Source organism: Eriocheir sinensis, chromosome 40, assembly GCF_024679095.1.
Source record: "Eriocheir sinensis breed Jianghai 21 chromosome 40, ASM2467909v1, whole genome shotgun sequence".
Lineage (NCBI taxonomy): Eukaryota > Metazoa > Arthropoda > Malacostraca > Decapoda > Varunidae > Eriocheir > Eriocheir sinensis.
In genome coordinates this window covers 11,368,283-11,391,491 of record NC_066548.1, presented here as the reverse complement: position 1 = coordinate 11,391,491, position 23,209 = coordinate 11,368,283, and the positions used below count along the sequence as shown (strand labels likewise).

General features: G+C 44.8%; 1 long non-coding RNA gene across 1 annotated transcript in view; it reads left to right on the top strand.

Moving 5' to 3' along the window:
- Positions 1–23,209, top strand: part of LOC127009358 (uncharacterized) — a 184,810-nt gene that overhangs the window by 69,929 nt on the left and 91,672 nt on the right. Inside the window, exon 2 of the long non-coding RNA XR_007761891.1 lies at positions 20,491–20,530. This is a non-coding gene — a long non-coding RNA (uncharacterized LOC127009358). The remainder of the gene's footprint in view (positions 1–20,490; positions 20,531–23,209) is intronic.

Sequence of the window (23,209 nt, the reverse complement as noted above, 5' to 3'; positions counted from 1 at the left end):
GAGGCAACCTTTAAAAATATTCCTTCCTGTCTTTCCCAGGCAGGAGAGTGAAAGGGAAAGGCGTAATCATGATAAAGGCCGCCACGCAACACACGGAGAGAGAGAGAGAGAGAGAGAGAGAGAGAGAGAGAGAGAGAGAGAGAGAGAGAGAGAGAGAGAGAGAGAGAGAGAGAGAGAGAGAGAGAGAGAGAGAGAGAGAGAGAGAGAGAGAGAGAGAGAGAGAGAGAGAGAGAGAGAGAGAGAGAGAAATAAACGAAGAAAGAAGGGAGGGAAGGAAGAAAAGAAGGAAGGAAGGAAGAAAAGAAGGAAGGAAGAGAGGGAAAGAAGAAAAAAATAAACGAAGAAAGAAGGGAGGGAAGGAAGGAGGGAAGGAAGGAAGAAAGGAAGGAAGGAAGAAGAGAAGGAAAGAAAAAAAATAAGCGAAGAAAGAAGGGAGGGAAGGAAGGAAGGAAGGAAGGAAGGAAGGAAGAAGAGGGGAATGAAGAAAAAATAAACGAAGAAAAAGGTAAGGAAGGGAGGGAGGAAGGAAGGAAGGAAGGAAGGAAGGAAGGGCGGACATGAAACCAATGAATGGATTGAAATATAGAGAAGGAGATAAGTTGAAAAGACACTGAAAGGAAAAGGGTGTGGAGGAAAGATGAACACACACACACACACACACACACACACACACACACACACACACACACACACACACACACACACACACACACACACACACACACACACACACACACACACACACACCGGGAAGAAGAAGGATGAGGTGGAGGAGGAGGAGGACGGAGAAGGAAGGATGGAGGGAAGAGTGGAAATGAGATAAGGAGGATGAATTTAAGGAGGGTGTAAGGACCGAGGTTTATGGAGAAGAGAAAGGGAGAGATAAATGGATGACTGATAGGAGGAAGGATTTAGGGGCAGGTAAAATTAGAGAATATATGAAGTAAGGGACAAACGGAGGAAGGAAGAAAAAAAAGTACACGAAAATAACGGTGAACGGAAAGGAGAATGCATACATTTTTTTGGTCCAGTGAAGCGGAGTTGTTGGAATGCGTGACTTCAAGAGCTGGGAAACAATTAAAAGAAAAGTGGAAGGTGCGCATGGCTTCGTTTTTCAATTAAGAGAAACGGAAAATCTTGCACGGCTGAAAAAAAGAGGATGTGTTGAAAGGCATGATATAGAGGTAATGATGGCCCGGCAAGTAATTAAATCAAAGGTCACTGCGGTTCGTTACCCTCGGCAGCGGCGCGCCTCTTCTCTTCTCTATCGCACCTTTTCAACACCTGCTTGCCTCTCACGATAACGCCGCGCCGCTCGTCTCACCTGCGTCTCACCTGACATCCGCACCTCCTCATGTTCATTATTCTTGCAGGTGAAGTTCCATGATCCGTTCCGCTGCTTTCGTGTAGAGACCGCAAAAAATAAATTATGGAACTATTACTAGACAAAAAATATATATTACAACCTCTTCTGTTGGCATTGCTTCTCTTGTGGTGTTTTAATATAGAAGTATTACCAGACAAATGTATGTATCACCACCTCTTCTGCGACGATTATCTATGTTGTGGTATTTAAATGTAGAAGTATTACCAGACAAAAGAAATATATCACAATCTCCTCTTCCATTAATTCTACTACTGTGGTGTATTATGTTTTTTTAGTACAGAGAAATGGAGAAAAGAAAACACCACACGACAAGTATTATCATCACCATTACTATTACATTAACAGCCCATTACCAGAACTAGCAAAACCACTTCAACCACCACCACCATCACACCAACTACCTCCATCGCTGTTGCTACCCTTGACGTAAGCATAGTTATCAAGCCTCATTATCATGCGCTAATATTAAACTTAGCTTTCTTCTTTTTTTAAAATTAACATTCATACCACTGCAGGCAGCGATTATCAGCAGGGAGTCGTGTTCACCTTCTATCTCTAACGCTAATCTCCAACATCGCCACCCAATCACCAACCACCGCACCGTTCGCACCTCCGCCCCCTCGCCGCCCAGCCCCTTCATCACCGCCTTCCTCCCTCATCAGCCAAAACCACAATCACTGTTGCCAAAGTAAAAATTAACCACCGGCTCCGCTGTTAACTTCGTGTCCTGTGTGGTAACGAATCCCTTTCCTTACCTCACCTGTCTGCCTGCATTCTTACCTGCGTGGGGGGGAGGGAGTGTGTGTGTGTGTGTGTGTGTGTGTGTGTGTGTGTGTGTGTGTGTGTGTGTGTGTGTGTGTGTCCTGATATCAATTTGTTTTTCTTTTTTTCTTTTTTGAGTGTGTAATAGTTTGTTCACTCATGTATAAGCAAAACACACACACACACACACACACACACACACAGAAGGCGGGGTTGTGGGGAGGCAGGTGAGAGACAGGTGGGCGGGGCAGCAGATGGGAGGGGGACGAGAGAGAGAGAGAGAGAGAGAGAGAGAGAGAGAGAGAGAGAGAGAGAGAGAGAGAGAGATATGAGGCGTGGATGCACAGTCGAGGAGGAAGAATAAGATTAAGGAGATGCAACCGTGAGAGTATACTTAAAGAAAGGAATTATTGAAGAGGAAGGGAAAGCAGTGGCGGAGGAGGAGGAAGAGGGGGGGAGGAGGAGGAGGAGGAGGAGGACGAGGACGAGGACGAGGAGGAGGAGGAGGAGGAGGAGGAGGAGGAGGAGGAGGAGGAGGAGAATAAGGAGGAAGTGTTTATTGTGATAGCAGTGATTGTGGTTGATTTTTGTCATTGTTGTTGTTGTTGTTAGTTGTGCTCTTCTCTGAGATTGCGTTAGTGGTGGATGTGGTGTGGGAATGTGGTGGTGGTGATGGTGGTGATGTGAAGAAGAAGCAAGGGGAGGAGAAAGAGGAAGAAGAGGGGAGATATATTAGAAAGAAGAGGATAGCAAGAAGAAACTGAGACAGAGGAGTTGATGGAATTAAAAAAAGAAAGAGAAGACGCTTTAATCCAAAGAGGAGGAGGAGGAGGTGGAAGGAAAATAATTATGGAAAAGGAAGAAAAATATGAGGATGTAAAGTAATAGAAACGGCGAATTGATTAAAGAGAAGAAAAAAAATATGAGATGAACGATGTGGACTGAAGACGAGGAGGAGGAAGAGGAAAATGAGTGGGAAGAAAAGAAGTGGGAGGGTAAAGCCAGAGACGAAGGAGGAGAATAAAGCAGGGGAAAGGAAGCGGCAAAAAGTTTAGGTATTGATCCGATTATCGCAAAAACTGGTCCCATGTACTGTTACCGTGTCACTGGAGGCGAAGATTGAGTTAAGAGCCTTCTGTGTGGGTGTCCAGGGAGAGGCGTGGCCGTCTGACTCTGGGATGAAAGCTGCTCTCTCTCTCTCTCTCTCTCTCTCTCTCTCTCTCTCTCTCTCTCTCTCTCTCTCTCTCTCTCTCTCTCTCTCTCTCTATCACCCTAACAAACACACACACACACACACACACACACACACACACACACACACACACACATATGCTCTTGTCTCCAAAAGTGACAATCGTTGATGTCACTCACCTCCCTCTCTTACACTCAGCCCAGTCACCTGTCCCCCCCTTGCCCCGCGGCGCCCCAGCATCCCCGTGAGAGCGAATACCATCCCCTGCTGCCCCTGCCGTGACCCGCTTGACCCTGGGAGAGCAGTTTGAACCCTTTGGCGACGATTTTCTACCGGTCGCACCACCTGGCGGCCGCGGTGGCAGACCTCAAGCAATTATTAGCGCGCACACCCTCTCGTCCGGCCACACTGACTCCGACTTCGACTTTCTCCAGGACGTAACTTATTCCTCCTTTTTGTCCTCCCCCCGCTGTGTGATACGTGTTTTTACCCCCTTTGGATCCGGGGAGGTGTTGGGGGTGAGTGGCCTCTCCTACTGCTAGCTTCCGTGTCCTGTTTTTGCGGTAGTGTTGGTGCTCGGTGCTCTCCGCTGGCGAGACGAACGTTTCAATTAGTTATCCCGTTTGGATGAATAAATATTTGTGGTGCCTGATTTCTCACGTTCTCTCAGCAGCCTTTTGAAATGTGGCTGTGTGTTTGTTGGGCCGTGTTGGGGTTAGGGCTCTCCTACACCATCCCATTACTTAGGTATCAAATAGCATATGAAAGAGAGAGAGAGAGAGAGAGAGAGAGAGAGAGAGAGAGAGAGAGAGAGAGAGAGAGAGAGAGAAACGATAAGAATTAAAAGGAGATCAATGAATGAAAGAAAATTAAAACATAAGAAACGTTAAAAAAGGAAAACAAGAATTAAGGCAGAAATAAAGAGGAAGAGGAAGACGCAGAAAAGCAGGTAGTGAAACAGAGGAAGTCATAAAACAAAGAAAAAGGAAAAAAAGAAAGAAAACGATATGAGATAAAAAAAAAGCGGAGGAAATGATTATAGAAAGACAGGAAAAGGACAGAATAGAAAGACAGACAGAGAGATAGACAAAAAATGACTGAAAAAGCAGGGAAAAAGAGGAAAAGAAAGAAGGATAAAATGAAACGAGATAAAAAAGAAGAACAAAGAAGGAAGGATAAAGAATACAGGCACACACAAAAAAAAAAAACACAGAAAGCAAAGGAAAAAGGAATAAACGAAAATAATAACTTTAGAGATAATAAAGATGAATAAAGAAGGAAAAACAAGAAATGCAGGCGAACAGAAAGAAAGAAGAAAGAAATGGAGTGAACAAGCAACCTTAGCGCGTCATGTTACCTTCTCGACCTTTTCGTTTCATTTATTTCTCTTTCCGTCACCAAACTTTGCCTCGTGTATACAACTTTCTGGCCGCCGGAGGGAGACACACCGCCCCGACACAACACTTCGCCGCTCAAATGTCCACCGCTGATCAAATATTTAGATCCTAATGGTCCGACTTCTGCCTGACTCCACCCCCCTTCCCCCCTTCTCTCTCTCTCTCTCTCTCTCTCTCTCTCTCTCTCTCTCTCTCCTTCATCAATCCTATTTACCCTATTTTCATTCCCTCTCCCTCCCTTTCCCTTTCCCTCCAACCCTTCCTCCCCCTTTTCCTCCCCTCTTCCTTCCCCTTTGCCCATTTCATCAACGTTTCCTCTCTCCCTTTCTCCCCTACTCCCTATCTACTTCTCCCTCCGTTTCCCTCCAACCCTTCTTCCTCCTTTTCCTCCCCCTTCTTTCCCTTTTCCTCTACTTCATTAAATCTTTCCCTTTTCCTATTCTTCCCTTTTCTCTATCTTCTCCATCCTATCTATGTCTCCCTTCGTTTACCTATTACCCTTTCTTCCTTGTCCTCCCTTTCTTTTCCCTTTTTCCCATTTTATCATATCTTTCTCTCCTACCCTTTTTCACCTATTCCCTATCTACTCCCCTTTTACGTCCTTCTCCCACCCTCAATATTTCCCTATCTTTTATCCTCCCTTCCTCTCCCTCTCCTCCCCTTTCCTGCAGTGGTTTGTCGCCAACGCCGCCGCCACTGCTCTGCGCTCTTTTGTAATATTTTGGCCTTTTCGGTGACCGGCCTGGCGAATCAATGCCTGGAGTCGCTCCGTCATCTGTCAGTCTATTGATTCGTTGGATCATGAGGAATTAGCAAGGGAGAGAGAGAGGGAGAGGGTGGAAGAGAGAGGACCGAGAGTAAGCTAGAGGGGGAAGTGTGCATGAAGATGGGGTGGAGGGAGAAATAAGGAGAGAGAGGGAATTACAAGTGAGAGGGAGAGGAAAGGGAGAGGGAGAGGGAAGATTTTTATCGAAGTGCCAAGGGAGGGAAGGGACAGGGAAGGGTGAGATAAGGAGATGAATAATAAAAAGAGGAGAGGTAAGAAGGGAAGGGACTGGTGGAGAGGAAAAATGCAAAATAATAAAAGATCAAATTAATCAGTAAGAGGGAAGGAAGCGACGAGGTGGATGGATGCATATACATATACATACATAGGTGAGCGATACACACACACACACACACACACACACACACACACACACACACACACACACACACGAGAGAGAGAGAGAGAGAGAGAGAGAGAGAGAGAGAACTGCAATGTTACCAACTCTAATCTTATTACACACCCTTACCCCGATAATGTTAGAGACCCAATAGCGAAGCGTCTCTCTCTCTCTCTCTCTCTCTCTCTCTCTCTCTCTCTCTCTCTCTCTCTCCGCCCCCATACAACCCCTTTTTATATATATTTTTTCCCTTCTCGTCCGAGCCTCATTTTTCTTTGTGGTTTATGTACTTTGGGTTTTGGGATCGTTATTTAATTTTCCAGTTTGTTACGGTTGGTCTATTTTTTTTGTCGCTTCTGTTTGCTCCTGTATCCATTTAGCGTATGTGGGGAGTGAGGAAAAGAGGAGGGGGAAGGGATGTCGGGGAGATTTTGGTGGTTGGGGGAAGGGTGGGGGGCGTGGAGGTCGAGGGGGGTAGGGGGGTTGTCAGGCCATTACTACAAAATAAGGGGCGTTGGTTCCTCTATATTTTTAGCTATTGAGGGACACCTAAATGGTAATATATGTCATTCCTATGTAATGTTTAATGTCATTTTTATTGTCCACTTTTATTTATCTCCTCCTCCCACTCCTCCATCTCCCTTTCCTCCTCCTCCTCCCCTCCTCCTCTTTTTCTTCTTCCTTCGCTCTTTACTTGCAATATGTGCCTCACTCCCTCGCTTCCTCTCTCTTCTTCCTTCTCCTTTATTTATTTATCTATTCATCTTCCTCTTTCTTTATTCTCCTTCCTCCTCCTCTCCTCACTCTCCCTCGCTTATCCCTTGCCCGTCGTTCTTCTTTCACCTACTTTATCTCTCTCTCTCTCTCTCTCTCTCTCTCTCTCTCTCTCTCTCCCAACAATCCCCACATATACGTTTCCGTCCCCGTTAATTAATCTATAACTTTAATGTCGGGCGTAATACCTCTAATCTTGCGAAATTTATGGCGGCGATTATGTAATGTATAGTGTGGCCGGGCAGACGCAATTTTTCTCACCTCTTGCTATGGATTTATCGAGTGCAAGATTGGATTTGGCAACAGTGACATGTGTACCAAGTGTGTGTGTGCGTGTGTGTGTGTTAGGAGGGGGGGGGGGTGCTGTTGGTGGGGTGTAGCGGGTGTAGGCTTGAAAGGGGTGAGTGTAATGTGATTCGTGGGGGGGGAGGGGGGAGGAGGGGGCATGATAATGGTTCACGGTGGGTTGGCCGCGAAGTGTAACGCCGGTCTCGTAACGCTTATTTATGGCGGCCGGGAATGGCGTGACGCAGTTTTGCAATGTTTAGTTGGTGTTTACGGACTTGGTGGCGTTCTGTGATTCGATGTTTTTTTTTAAGGGTGGGCGGGAGCATGGTGGTTAGATGAGGTTATGTCGTGTATTTATTTGCTTATTTATTGATTTGTTGAGAGGGACGGGAGCGGTATGGTGATGGTAAAATAAGGATGTATATTTTATTTTTTAGGTGGTGAGATTGATGTTGGTGAGGTACGACTCTGAGGAACATAAGTGGATAGAAAATAAGCATAATAATACTGGATTAGAAAAAAAGAGCCTGAGAGAGAGAGAGAGAGAGAGAGAGAGAGAGAGAGAGAGAGAGAGAGAGAGAGAGAGAGAGAGAGAGAGAGAGAGAGAGAGCATGGCCCCTTTCTCTCCCTCCCTCACACTCGGGTGCCCGCCTTCTGCCGCCATCTGCCGCCTCCTCCGACACCCTTTCGACGTGCGACACTGCGACTGTGAACAAAAGGAAAAAGAAAAGAAAAAAAAACACTTCTATATAATTTGAGTATAACGATTACAATAAATTAGAGTGAATTATCGGTAAACTTCCGTATAAATTAAAGTAAATAAGAAATATAAAAACAAATAAAAGGGGTAAGAGAAAACCACTTCATCATAAAATTCGGATGTAGAGCCAAACAAATTCAAGGAAAATAATAATAAAAAATAGGAATGTCACTCAATATAAGCTTTTCGATCTATAATAGTGAGCCCACAACATAACGTCTTCAAGTTCCAAGATTATTCAGAAGCCAATTGACCGACGGACGACTAACTTCTGCGAATTTACCCCTTTCTACATGTCCTAAGGGGGAATGAGGAGGGGATGGGGTGTTTTCAGGGTGTTGGTGGTTGTGTAACGCAGGGATATGAAAGGGAGCTGGCGGGGCGCGTGGGACGGATGTATGTATAAGGTTTTCTGGTTGTGGGTAGCTCATGGGAAGTGTAAAGACTGAGGGATACAGATGTTAGAGGGTTTTATTGTGGGAAGTAAAGGCGAGGGGTGAAGGTAAGAGTCAGAAGAGATGCTGGGAAAGACAGATTATGTGTGAGTTTATGTTTTTGTGTGTGTTTCAGTTTTTTTTGGGTGTGTGTCATTCATTCACCAAGGGTCTGATCACGTGCTGAACTTACTTTCGCCAGTCAGTACCCTCGCCTAAAGAACCTGAAGCAACATACTGATGGATTTGTGGGTTTATTGTTGTTGAAATCTTCGGTGTGTGGAGCGGTGGGGAAGGGGATGTTCTGTGTGTGTGTGTGTGTGTGTGTGTGTGTAATGGAGAGGGTGTGGATAGTAGGTAATTTTACACTCACTTTTCCTGCCTACCGCATCAACATGTCGTCGCCTTAGTGGAATCCAACACAGCAAATCAAGCGTTAATCTCGCCCGACGTGCGTTTCTTCCGGCTGTAACTTCCCTGAACCGGCCTGAACTTGACCGACTACCCTGTAAAGTATTGACTGACGCTCCATTTTGAGAAAGAACGATAAATCCTCAGATCAACTGCTTCGTTATACCGAAGAGAAGCCGATATTTCACCGAAGAGCCAATACTTTGCTTTATTTATCGTCAATTTCATACTTTAACCAGGCAGGGGATGTGGGTCAGGTATTAAAATTCCGCGTATTAATAAATAAATCGGGAGATGCATCCAGATCCACCCACAAAAAAGTTTATTGATTTATTTTTAACATTTTAGCTGTGCCACATTATCCAAGGGAGGCGAGGGACTTTTATTGGTTTGGGTAAAATAATAAAAGCGCTGACCTTTGGGCGACAATGTTTCTTGCTTTTCTTTTTGCTTTACTTTTTATTTTATTCTTAATTTTGGTGAAGTCGCGTGTCTGTGCACTCTGAGCGGTGGTCATATCGAGGATGTGTACGTGGAAAACTGCAAATGATACATACATATATATAAGTATACGAAGTATATATATATATATATATATATATATATATATATATATATATATATATATATATATATATATATATAGACACACACACACACACACACACACACACACACACACACACACACACACACACACACACACACACACACACACACACAATGTTTTTATAATTTTCCAGTCTCTTGTTTTAATAATACATATTCCTAAATAGAGTATATCATAAACTGCCTTTCAGAACAATGCTCTCCGTTATCACACCCAGAGAGAGAGAGAGAGAGAGAGAGAGAGAGAGAGAGAGAGAGAGAGAGAGAGAGAGAGAGAGAGAGAGAGAGAGAGAGTCAAGGCGAATTCATAAAAAAAACTAGGAATTAATTATCTTGTCCTTCTATAAAAAGATATATGAAAAGTAGCTAGAGTGAATTATTTTTTAATAAGCAACTGTTTGTGTTTATCATACGGTCTGGGCATCATATATCTGGGAACCTTTTGCTACAAACTTAACGAAAACTTTGACAATGCCTTTTTCTTTACCCGACAAATATGCGGGTATTTTCTTTCCTTTCCATGAACCCGGTAACTGCGGGGATCATGTTTCGTTAAAGGCCCCTCTAAGCGAATTAATGAGAAAAAATCATCACTCACGCAAACCATTTCATAATATGTTTCAACGCATTTGTGATCAGTTTATGCATCAGCTATTTATGGGGGTTTATATCATGGCACAAATTTGGCCCGTCGCTGCTACACGGTAAAGCCACAAATTTGGCCCGTCGCTGCTACCGGGTTAAAAGTACCCCGGGCTTGAATCAATAAGGAGAGCGTTCCACTAGCAGCTACTGAAGGTATGTGGGAAGCGTTCGGTTAACTCGTCAAGGGAACGAACGTCATTTGAACAGGACGTCACCGAGTGGAGTGGACGGGCAAGACAATTAACTACTTACCCGACAATCACAAGGGAAAAGAACTGGAAACACACAAGGCAGAAAAGAAGAGATTGTAATCGATTTAATGGACTTCACCGAGGAGGACTGTATTGACGAAACAAACCTCTGCTCATCCGAAAACACTGAGAGTAATGGAGAAGACGAAACCAGTAACATGAAACTACAGAAAAAAATAAAAGAGAGGGTAATAATAAGAAAAAAAAGAAGAGGAAACCGCGAACATAAAACTACAGAGAAAAAGAGAAGAGAGGACAACAAGAATAGTGAAGAAGAGGAAACCAAGAACATAAAACAATAGAGAAAAAAGAGAAAAGAGGATAACAAGAAAAATTAATAAGAGGAAACCAGAACGTAAATCAACAGGAAAAATGAAAATAGAGGACAAGGACAATAAGAATGAAGAGGAGACCAAGAATATCAAACTACAAATAAAAGAAAAATGGAGGGACTGTGAACGAGGAGATAAGATAAGCAACTGGAGATTTAACAAAGAAATACGTAACAACTTGCAAAATAACTCCCACAGGTGATCGCGGCCCAGGTGGTTGTCCCAGGAGGCGAGAGCGTGGCAGGTGAGTGTGGATTACCGCGGATTGAGGACAAGGAAAGGCGGCGCTCACGGGGTAATATTTTCTGCCTGTAATTAACCTGCCCGCTGACCCACGCTTCCACCTTGCCTTCAGGAGACCCCAACCCCGTTCCTCTCCCCTCCTCCTCCTTTCTCCTCCTCCTCCTCCTCCTCCTCCTCCTTTTGTTATTTATGGAAACGAGGTTGTAATTAATATTTTCGTCGTATTTAGTAGTGTGTCTTGAGCCCGTAAATCACTGAAGAGTACGTGAGAGAGAGAGAGAGAGAGAGAGAGAGAGAGAGAGAGAGAGAGAGAGAGAGAGAGAGACTTAAGTGGTAATAGGACAGGTGAGTTACCGTTGAAGACTTAATTAGAGGAAACCTGTTTTTCCCCACGAGCTCACGCAGGTGTCTTCGCGTGTCTTTGTTTGCGTGCCCGATACACATCTTGAAGGTCACGACGCCGAGGCACTCACGTAGGTCTTACAAGCTTCATATATATTTTTTTACAGCAAAGGAGGCAGTTCAAGGGCAAAAAAAAAAAAGCCCGCTAGGTGCTCTTTCCTTACCTTAGAAATACAAAAACGAAAGCGATTGTCTGAAAAATACACGTGATTGGTTGAAAATACGTCATGGCTTACTCTATAACTTTCTTCGTATATCCGATTGCCTATTATTTTTATGTATTACTAGAAGCAGATGCAGAGGCACGTAGGTATGTAGGTAGGGGGATTAATAGTATAAGTAGACGGATAAATACAGGTAGATAAATAGATAAATATTCAAATGGGAGTTAGAAAATGGGAAAACAACTACTCCATCTTAGATATTTAGATTCTTACGTTAAAAAGTAAAATTAAACGTTCACTGAAACTAATAAACGCAAACATGGTGGAATCAACAGGCAAGCGGCAATGTACAGTAACTCCACCCTCACACATCATATCCCTTCCACATTCCCTTCTCCGGTCACACGCCCTCTCCCACAGCCCTTCTTCCTTGTCCCCCCTTGTCCCTCACACCTCGTCTCCCTTACATCCCCTCTTCCTCACACCCCTACACCCTCACACCCCTGCTCACTCACACCCCTTCCCCCTCAAACACCCCCTCCCCCTCAAACCACATCCTCAAACCCCTTCACTAACCTGAGCAGCGGCGGCAGGAGGAGCCCGTGAGTGGTCAGTGCTCGCTGCTACCCAGAACAAGGCACTAAAACACCCAGATCGAAGTGTGTTAATGTCCGTATGGTCTTTCACTCTGCTCCTCCCCCCCCCCCTTCCCTCCCTCACCCCGTCCTTCCACTGCCACCGCGCTCACCTGCAAGATCAATGCACCTCCACCACCACCACCTGCACTCCCACCTACAACACCATAAACGACGGTAACAATAACAACAGCTATAGTAAGAGCTACAACACAGTCAATAACAACAAGAACAGCAGCTACGCAGAAAGAACAACAATAATGAGAAGAAACACTAACGCTACTACTACTTCTACTTCTGCTACTACTATTACTACTACTACTACTACTACCCTATACTATTACTACTACTACCCTACTACTACTACTACTACTACTACTACTACTACTACTACTACTACTACTACTACTACTACTACTACCTATTACTACTACTACTATTACCACAAGAATGCTCCTCAACACAGACTAACCTCACCTTGAGCACCCTTCACGACAACACCCACCACCACCACCACCACCACCTCTCAACCACCACCACTGCCACCACCACCATTGACGTCACTACCCCAAGCTGTGCACTTTTGCCACATTTTTTTTTTTGTTCCTCATATACACTTTCATTTATACATATACATATCTGTTTATCTACATACCTACCTATATATCTATCTCTCTCTCTCTCTCTCCATCCTCATTATCTTGACCTCCCTCACGTCTCCACCCTTTCTCTTTCTCCCCTTCCATTCTCCCCTTCTTCGACCCCTCCTCTGTTTTCCAATCATTTCCCCTCACCCCTCATTTCTCCCCTCACCCCACATCTCTCCCCTATCCTCTCATCTCTTCCCTCTCCCCTCATCACTCCATGCACTCACCCCTCATCTCTCCTCACCCTCACCCTCTCCCTCACCCTGTCCCCTCCTCAGCGTCATGGAATCGATGTTCGGAGTGAAATTAAAGCAAGCTAATGTCCTCTGTATTAGTGTAGAATATTTTTCCCCCTCTTCGAAAGCGTCATTTTCTTTCCGCTTCTCGTGCACTTTTTCTTTCCCTCGTATTTTTATATCTATTTTTTTTAATCCTATTTGAGGGGTGACTTGTTTTGACTGCTTCTGTGTGTGTGTGTGTGTGTGTGTGTGTGTGTGTGTGTGTGTGTGTGTGTGTGTGTGTGTGTGTGTGTGATGAAAATAAAAAGAATATTAAAAGGGTAATGTTGAGAGAGAGAGAGAGAGAGAGAGAGAGAGAGAGAGAGAGAGAGAGAGAGAGAGAGAGAGAGAGAGAGAGAGAGAGAGAGAGGAATCAATATTGACTTTTTATTTTGTTTTTTTATCTTAAGCGAGACGTGGTTATTGGTTTTGGTTGGATGAGTAGGTTTGGAATAATCTCTCAATAATTAAGAAGCCCTCAGCACAGGTAAAGGTGAGCAAACGCAAAAAGGTATCTGTTTTCATCACAAAGTTTATTCAGTAGTGTAGTATTTTTATTTTGTTTCACTTTTCTCTGGTTTACCTTGTTTTTTATATTTTTTTTACTCTCTCTCTCTCTCTCTCTCTCTCTCTCTCTCTCTCTCTCTCTCTCTCTCTCTCTCTCTCTCTCTGTGTCTCTCTCTCTCTCTCTCTCTCTCTCTCTCTCTCTCTCTCTCTCTCTCTCTCTCTCTCTGTAAGTGGGCCTACCTCTAAAAAACTAATTATCCTTTGCTACCTGTCCCTCCTCACCTGTTTATGCCACACACCTGCTGGTAAGGTAAGAACCCTCCCAAATAATGGCTTTCTTGCTCGGAGGGTCCCGGATTGTGTTTGATAAGCCTCTATAGCGAGAACATTTCCCCCTTTAAAGAATAATGGGGGTTAAGTAGCTTCTATTTTTTATGTGCTGGTAAAACTCTTTGAATTGTATCACTTTTTTTCGGTATTGCAGATTGGTATATTAGTCTTGGTAGTTTTTATATCTATTTATTATGTATTGAAAGAATATAATTAACTTGTTTTTCCATTCATTGCACGTCTTGAGTATCTGAATATCTACATGGGTGTGCTTTACAATCATGAAGGCAACTCAAGGGCAAAATAAAACTATACATGTAATACGAATGATGGTGACAGTTTTTTTGGAGTTGCCCGTGTCCCCGTTGCGTTTTAGCTACAGTGAACCCCAGAACGTTTTGCTCAGTGTACTGCATCGAAAACTTGACGTGTGGAGCTACATGAAACTCCAGTGCTCGATTTGCTTTCCCGTTACGGTTATGTGGTTTTAATTTTCCCGAACAAAAATCCTGAGGTAAGCGTTTGATATGCCAGGTACAGAACACACACACACACACACACACACACACACACACACACACACACACACACACACACACACACACACACACACACACACACACACACACACACCAAGAGGAGGCTGAAGTGTGCCTTGATCCATTTCCTCGCCGCCGTGCTTTGAATCTGACCATCGGCAACGTGAGTGGAGGCGGGCAGGGCAGAGCCAGGTAGGGCCAGGTAGGGGCGGGCAGGTGTGAGGGGTACCTGCGGCTTCCCATATATCCTTGTTAATGGCTCCCTATAGGCCTGTTATAGAGAAAGGTATAGCGCATATCTGACACTCCATCTTACCTGTGGGTGATGGATATAATGGGCTCTAATTACTTCCAGCTGTTGTTCTACCTGAGAATACTGCCCCGGTGTGTACTTTATGTGACGCATTGGTAGTTACGGCAGCCACGGGTAGTCTTTCCCTGCTGCTGCCACCTGTGTGTGTGTGTGTGTGTGTGTGTGTGTGTGTGTGTGTGTGTGTGTGTGTTGTCTAGAGTGTTGTTCGCATGTGCTTTTGTTACTAATGCTTTCTCTAGCAAACCTCTGACGGTAAATAGAAGCAATTTTGTTGTAGCTATAGGCCTTTAATCTTAGATCTATCTTTATCTATCCTATCTATTTATTTACCTCTGTTTATCTATCTATCTATCCATCTATCTATCTTTTGACATTTATCTATCTATCTATTTATGTTTCTTTGTGTTGGGAATATGTGCCTTTACAAATGTATCCAAAATTCCAGCAAGCACCAAAATCTCTAAAATTATGTAGCGGGAGATAAATGAGGATTATTCCGCGGGCCAGGCAGACTGACGGAGCGAACGATGATCACGAGCACGGCGGAGAGAATACATGAATAAGAGAGAAAGAAAACGCGGATTTCGGTTTGTGGTCCTGACCCTGTTCCCGAGTGGCTGGCGGTGTTTGCAGGTGCTTGAGTGGGAAATTGCCTCTCCCACCAGGTATTTGCCCATCAATCATACTTGCCCTTCCACGCCCTTCCTCCACTTGCAGAGTCTGTTTGACACCGGTGAGGAGGCTCGGGAAGGGGGAGGAGGAGAGGGAGGGATATGAAGATGAGAAGGGGGAGAAGGAGGAGGAGGAGAGAGAAGAGACATAGAGTTGGAAAAAGAGATGATAAGGAGGTGAAGAATCAGAAGTGTAGTGGCATGGGGCAAGGGGGAGAGGAGGAAGAGGAGGAAGAGGAAGAGGAGGAGGAGGAAAGCTAACGGATGATAAGAGAGTAAACGTTTACAACATGAGAAAAAGGAATAGGAAACAGACATAACATTGAGAGAGAGAGAGAGAGAGAGAGAGAGAGAGAGAGAGAGAGAGAGAGAGAGAGAGAGAGAGAGAGAGAGAGAGAGAGAGAGAGAGAGAGAGAGAGAGAGTCGTTGAATGGATGCATATAGATAGAGAAGAGGGTCAGACGATGAGAGAAATTGAGGGGAGGAGAAAAAATTGTGGGGAGAGTGATAGGGAGTGGAGGAACGTTCCCATGCAGAGAGAGAGAGAGAGAGAGAGAGAGAGAGAGAGAGAGAGAGAGAGAGAGAGAGAGAAACCAACAGAGGGAGGGAAAGGGAAAGAGACAGATTGAGGGAGGGAGAAACAAATTGAGAGAGGGAGAGCGAGAGAAGCAAACTGAGGGAGAAGGAGACAGATTGAGAAAGGGAGAGGGAGAGGAAAACGGAGTAAGGGAGAGGGAGAGGGAGAGGGAGAGAGAGTGAGGGGTAATGCGTCAAAAATGAAGGATGTGGGATTAATATATTCGTATGAAAACAACCGGTGAAAAATCTCAGCCATCAATCAAAAGAAAGTATAAACAAATAATTCTTGAAATATGCACCATCGAAGATAATCCACCAATATGTTTACACACACACACACACACACACACACACACACACACACACACACACACACACACACACACACACACACACACACACACACACACACACACAGTAGTTTTAATGAATGAGGATCTATATTGTAAAGGTAAAATATATCCAAATGCAAAAACGAGTGAAGTTATTTGATTATTTTATGTTCAGAAAATTGAACAAAACGTGTTTGTATCTTTGTGGGTGTGTCGAGAATCTTCATATATAAATGAAAGAAAAAATAGAAAGACAAAAATATCTGAACTAAATAAATAACGGGGAAAGAAAAAATGTGAAAGAAAAAAATATATGTTTGGGTCAGTGTCCTTCTCCATAGGTGTCATCGCCCAGGTGTTTCCAGACTTCCTGTTGACTAATTACGCGGCGGCAGGTAGATTCTGCTGGGGTCCGGGGGGGGGGGGGGGGGGGGAGGCAAAGGTTATGTTTCAGAGTGGGGAGAAAAGGTAAAGGTTTGGATCTAAATGAGGGACAAAATGGGTGAAAGTGGGGAGGGAGGAAGTTCGTTGAGGGGGTGGGGGTTGATTGGGGTGGGGGTGATGAGATGATGACCGTTTGTACCTGGAAGTGTGTGTTTGTGTGTTTTTTACCTGCTGTGTGACAAGGGTTCGGCTGTGTGTGTGTGTGTGTGTGTGTGTGTGTAATTCACCACCACGGCCACGACCTGATCACGAGTTGAAGTCGCAATCGCTAGCAGGTACCCTCCCGACATGAGCAAGTGCTCTTTATAGTCGATCTATGGGCACTACCAGGACCTCATACAGCATACATCCCATCCCCCTTGCTCAAGGGGGGACAGTAATCACTCCTAGTCAACGGAAAGAATCCGGCCTGAGCGGGGCTCGAACCGCCGCCTGTCAGGCTGTTAAGCCTGGCAGAGCAGCGCTCTAACCAGTTGAGCCAGCGTGTTTTATTATTCTGTACCTCAAACACACACACACACACACACACACATACACACTGAGCACGTCACGCTACGGGTTACAAGGATCATTTAGTGCTAGGAGTGAAAGAAAACGCGAGTGATTTGGTGTGACCTTTGATGGACGACTAAATTAAACCAGAGTTCCTCCTCGTCCTTCCTCCTTCCCGCACCCGCGCGTCCCCGTGGTGGGCGGCGGGGAGGAACAGCGGGGGGTATGGGGATGGGAGGAAGATGTAGAAGCCTCAGAAATAACATTGTAATACCTATTTGACTTTTACCTGTTCCCTAACTAGTCTATTTTTCCCTTATAAAAGATGAAAGTTTGTAGAATTTTACCGTTTCCTTTTTTATTTAGTTACGTATATTGTCTTGCTTTTGTAGGTTGTTGTTTCATTGTGCTATTTTTTGTTTGTAATTGCGTCTATGATGTATAATGCCGTTAATGTAATTTATATTTCTTATTCTGCATTTTGTGTATGTGCGTATGTGTATGTGTGCGTCCCTCTCTCACTCCCTTCCTGCACCTCTCTCCCTTCCTCCCTACCATAAATCTTTGCCTCCCCCTCTCCTGTGAAAGCTCTCCCTTCATCTGTCTTTCCTTCCCCTCTCTCTCTCTCTCTCTCTCTCTCTCTCTCTCTCTCTCTCTCTCTCACCCACATGCATTTTTTTCCAAGCTGTTAAAAATGCTAATAAAAAACGAGCGTCCCTGTTTCCCCTCTCCCGTTTTCTATGCTCTCCCCTCGTGCCATTCACTCCTCACTAATGAAATAATAAGTACAGACCCATTAAAATATATACCATGACTCTCTCTCTCTCTCTCTCTCTCTCTCTCTCTGTTTCCCTTCCCTTCCAGTCCCCTCTCCTCTTTCTCTGTTCTGCTTTCCCCTTCCTCTGTTCCCCTCTTCTTCCTGATACCTATATTAACTCTTTGGTTCTTCCCCTTTTCTCCCTCTCCTCCTTACCTTCCTTATCCGTCTTCTTTCTTTCAAATAATTTATCTTCCCCTCTTAGCTTCTTTTTTCTCGTTTATTCACGTTCCTTCTTTATTCTTCATCTCTTCTTTATTTTGCACCCTCTCATTTCCTTTTGTTCTTTCCTTTAATTTTCTTTGCTCTCTCCGCTCTGCTTCATACTCGCATTTCTTAACTTCCTCTTTCCCTTCCTCTTCTCTTCCTCTGTTCCTTCTCCTTCTTCCCGTTTTCCTCTTTGTCCTACTTCTCATCTACCTCTCTCTACCACCTTTTTCGATTGTTTATTTAGTTTCCGTGTTGGGATTTTTTTACTGTCCTTTCCCTTCCTCCCTCCTCGCTTTATTTTCCCCCTCCTTCTCTCCCCTCCTGACTCCCCCTCTTTTTCCTTTTTTTTCTCCATTTCCCGTCCGGTCAACACAGCCAATGGTCAACAGTTGGTAGTTTACATATAAATGGCCACTGGTTTTTTTTTTCAGTCGTTTGTGACCGGCGCACTTTCCTGGCTGATTCTCCCTCCTTCCTCCTCATCCTCCCTCGTTCTCTAACCCTCCTTCCTTTCTCCTTCTTTCTTTTCCCTACTTTTATGTCCCACCTTTCTGATTCCCTCCTTTATCTTCCTCCCTCGTTCCCTTACCCTTCTTTCTTTCTCGCTCTTATGTTCTTCTCCCTACGTTTAAGTCCCACCTTCCTATCTTTTTTTTTCTGTTCCTTTCTTCCTATTCCCTATGCTTGTCTTCCTCTTTTCCACTTTTGCTCTCTTCATATAGTTTCCTTATCTGTTTATTCCTCTTGTCCCCATGCATTTCTTTTCTTTCTTTCTTCTTTTTTTCTTCCTTCCTTCATCTCCCCCATTTTAATTTTATTCGTCTCTCCCCTGCTCCCACTTTTTAACCCCACGGTCTCTACCTCGTGCTCCTTTCCTTCCTTCCTTTCTCTCCCCTGTAAGTCGCGTCCCCCCTACTCGCACCCTCCTATTCCTTCCTCATCTCCCCTTCCTTCTTTCTCTCCCTCCCCGTAAGCTCCAGCCTCCCCTAACGCCCCCTTTTCACCCTCCGTCACTCTAAAAACCATTAAAAAAATTAATCAGTATTATGGATTTTGTAGCGTGTGGGAGGACCAAATGGTAGGTGTGCTGCTTGTTAATATTTCCTCGGGCGTCTCCCGCTGCGGTGCCTTGTAATATTTGTTAAGGCCTTCGTGTGTTACTTAGTTTTCGCGTTGTTATTACGCGCGTATAATTTGGGTTATATCATCAAGTTTCGTCTTATGCTCACCCTTTAATCCGATTTTCTTCTAAGAGGATTCGTCGCTTGGAACTTGGTGAGCTATTTCCCCCAGTAAGCCCCCGAGGCAGCGTGTTGCCAGCCGCGCCGCGTGCCAGGCCGGGCGGGGGGAGGGCAGAGGCTAGGGGGCGGGGCGGGCATAGGGGCAGGAGGCTAAGCATGTCTACAAAATGAAAATGTGCAGACATTCTGAAGCTGGTGCTGGAAACTCGCCCACGTGTTTACCATACTTTTTTCTTGACAGCATTTTTAGTCATCTAATGTGTGTGTGTGTGTGTGTGTGTGTGTGTGTGTGTGTGTGTATTTACCTAGTTGTATTTACCTAGTTGTAGTTTTACAGGGCCTGGGCTTACGCTCGTGTGGTCCCGTCTCCGTATCTGTATTTGCGTGTGTATGTGTGTGTGTGTGTGTGTGTGTGTGTGTGTGTGTATGCATATCGAAGGCAACTAACAATTTATTTGGTTGAGTCAAACTCAAAAGAGAATATTCTCAATTACTAAAATGCTGAATTGTCAAGCATCATCAGGTTACCTTTGCTTATTTATTCATTTGAGTTATTGCAGCGTTTCACCTCACTAGCCAAATATTAGTTTCTCTTTTATGTCATCGATTTCAAAAATGCTTTTAATCTTGCAGTGTGTAATGCCTTTGTGTCCGTTATTATCATACTTTGCAGGCATCGTAATAATTTGGTTATTGACTATTTTCTACTGGTTCTGTTCTATTGTTTGCGTTCATTAGTTTGCACGCTTTCTTTTTTCTTTACTGTTTAAAGTAATGTTCATTTATCACGACAGCATTCTTAATCTTTTTTTTGTTCTTTCTTCTGGTCTTCCTCCTCCTCCTCCTCTTCCTCCTCCTCCTCCTCCTCCTATGAAAATTTGTAAGTGCTGTACTCCCACAACGTCGACAGTAACGCTGACATTAAAACAGAACGACCGCCATTTATAAGAAAATAGCAGACTGAATCGTCGGGTACTGGGAAAACCACAAGCACGAGCAGTAACTCAAAGCAGTTATTCATGAATTGCTCGCTCGAGTGTTGTTTCTAGCCTGCAGAATTTATTTAAATACCTGGACTTTGTATCATTAATGTAATCATTGTGTTGTTTGTGCATAATCAGCCGTCATTTCACATATCAAGAATTACTTAACAGGCCTTGCCAGTTAAAATGGATAATGTAGATTCCTTATCGGTTTAATATTAATTAACTAATCGTTTTCTTTTGTTTTTGTTACAGGAATACGTCACCTGTGTCAGATCGTCAGGTCTTACTGAACGTGAGTATATGTGTACGGTACTTGTGGAAGGTTACATCGAGAAACTACTTTCCTTTTTCTGCTTGTTCAACCATGTGTTACTGTGTTGCCTCTCTCCTCCATTCACACGCACGGCGCGGTCCTTAACCAGACGTAGCAAGATCGTTCTCGCTTGTGTAGTACCGGCTAGAAAGGTGCGAGTGAGTGAGGCTCATGTACACAGCTTCACCTGGCTCAGGTGTGCAAGAGTGACGCAGCAGCAGATGACCCCGTCTTCCTGTGCTCCCTTGCGGGAGGCGCTCACGTGGCGCGGCCAATGCACGTCCGGGGAACAATTAGACGCAAATTATCCTTTTTGTGTGGCCTTGAATTGCCTTGATTCATCTGCGGATGTACGGCCGCGGGGGGTCCAGAGGCAGAGTTCGGTGTGTGAGCTGCATGACGCACGGATAATTACAGTAAAATAAATGAAAAAATATACAAGTAATTAAATCAATAATCACTACACGGCAGGGCAGTGAGAGTTCTGCCACATCAATAGCACTAGGATATATAGAGCGTGGGGATGATGTCCAGGCCCCCTGTCTGAACCCTGATGACACCCTCCCCGGCCTAGTGTGTGTGTGTGTGTGTGTGTGTTCCTAGCCTTGCCCTGTGCACGTCGCCTTTTTTAAAAGTTTTCTACGAGTTTCTACAACAGCAAACTAAATTAATTTTCGAAATAATGTAATTTCTTCCCCTCTCTCTCTCTCTCTCTCTCTCTCTCTCTCTCTCTCTCTCTCTCTCTCTCTCTCTCTCTCTCTCTCTCTCTCTCTCTCTCTCTCTCTCTCTCTCTCTCTCTCTCTCTCTCTCTCTCTCTCTCTCTCTCTCTCTCTCTCTCTCTCTCTCTCTCTCTCTCTCTCTCTCTCTCTCTCTCTCTCTCTCTCTCTCTCTCTCTCTCTCTCATACACACACACACACACGCCCTTCGTAATGTTTTCCGGCCTGAGGGTTTACGGCCTAGCACTGTTCTCCCACTCCCGCGGTAACCTGCCCCGAATGGTCAGTTGTCGGGCGCGGCGGCGGCGGGGAACAGTAACAGTTTACGGGGAGAGGAAGTGTGATTACCTCCAAGTGTTCTCCCAGGCTCCGTGTTGGCATGCTCCTATTTGCTCCTGGTTAGTGGTCCTTTCTCCCTTCTTTTATCTTTTTTCGTCTTATTTCTCCTTTACTACTTTGATTTTTTTTGTGTGTGGTTTAATTATATAGACCTAATTTATGTCCTTAGATTTACCCGCTTCCTACCTTCCCTCCGATGCCAGGTAGAGATTCCTACCATCTCTCTCTCTCTCTCTCTCTCTCTCTCTCTCTCTCTCTCTCTCTCTCTCTCCTAAGGTAAATTACAGGTTGGTAGAATGTCCATTTCAGCCTCGTCTCTTCCTGCTTCTCTTCCTGTTTCTCTGTTCCTGGTTACCTTTGTGGGTCGTTTGGTGGGGTCGTTCAGCGCGGTAAGAGGCCGTGGGTGGCCATCATCAGCCGGGCCACAGGGCGTTCACCTCTTGGGAAGGCAGTCCAGGAGCTATAGAGTTGAATGACAGGTGAAAGTAGGTAGGGGGGTAGATGTAGAGATAAACGGACGGATAGGTGAGGTTTGAGCGACGGTCATAAGAACAGAATTAACGTCAAGATCCGGGGCGTGCACCAAGACTAAGGCTACTTCATATATTACTCTCTCTCTCTCTACTTTTTTTTTTCTTTGCAATGTTTGGATAAAGAGACGTATAGGTGGGGACTCACCGACGGTCATAAAAATGGAGTCAGCTTCGGGAACTGGGGCGTGGACTAAAACTTCAACCACTTCATATATTTTTCTCTTTACTGTCTCCTTCCCGTCCCTCTTCCTGCCTGCCTTTCTTCCTGTGTTCCCCCGCGTCCGTCTTCCCGCCGCGCCCCTCCCGCTCTCTCGCTCCTATCCTTGCCTTCATTGACATGCCGGACGCGGCCCACCCACGCCCCTTGCACCTGTCTCTAATTGACGGTGAGGGAAAACACTTCATCTTTTACCCTCCTCCACCCCCTTCCCCCCATCTGGCCCTCTCCCTGCCTCCACGCCTTGGTCTCTTCCTTTACCCACCTGCTTTACCTTCCTTGTTCCTTCATCTACTAATCCACCCCCCTCCCTTTTTTCTTTCTTTCCATTGGCCTGGCTGCTTTTCTTTATCCTCACTCCTAATATTATTCGTCCTTCTCTCTTCTTTCCCTTCCTGCTCCACGCCCAGCAACTTTTCTTCCTCCTAATCGCCTTTTGTTTCCATTCTCTTGCACTTTTTTTTTTTTATAAGAGAAGAAAGAAAATAAGTGCGAGAGAATGGAAACAAAAGGCTATTTGGTAGTGTTTGCCTCCTGTTTCTGTTTCCTCGCACGTTTTTCCTTCGTCTCCGTCTCTTCCTTCTTTTTCAATTTTTTTTTCCTCCGCGAAGGCTCCTCTGTTTCCCCTATTAGCATTATCCTTTTCCTATTTCCTCACGTTCTTCTTCTTTCGTCTCTTTTATCTTCCTCTTCTCTTCCAATGACTCTCCTTTCTCTCCACATCTCACATTATCCTGTTTCCGTTTCATCCCCCTTTTCTCTCCTCCCCCTACGCCCCATCCCCTCCTAATACCCCATCCTTTCCCCGCCCTCACCTCTCATCATCCCCCCAGGCCAAGGGAGAATAGATAG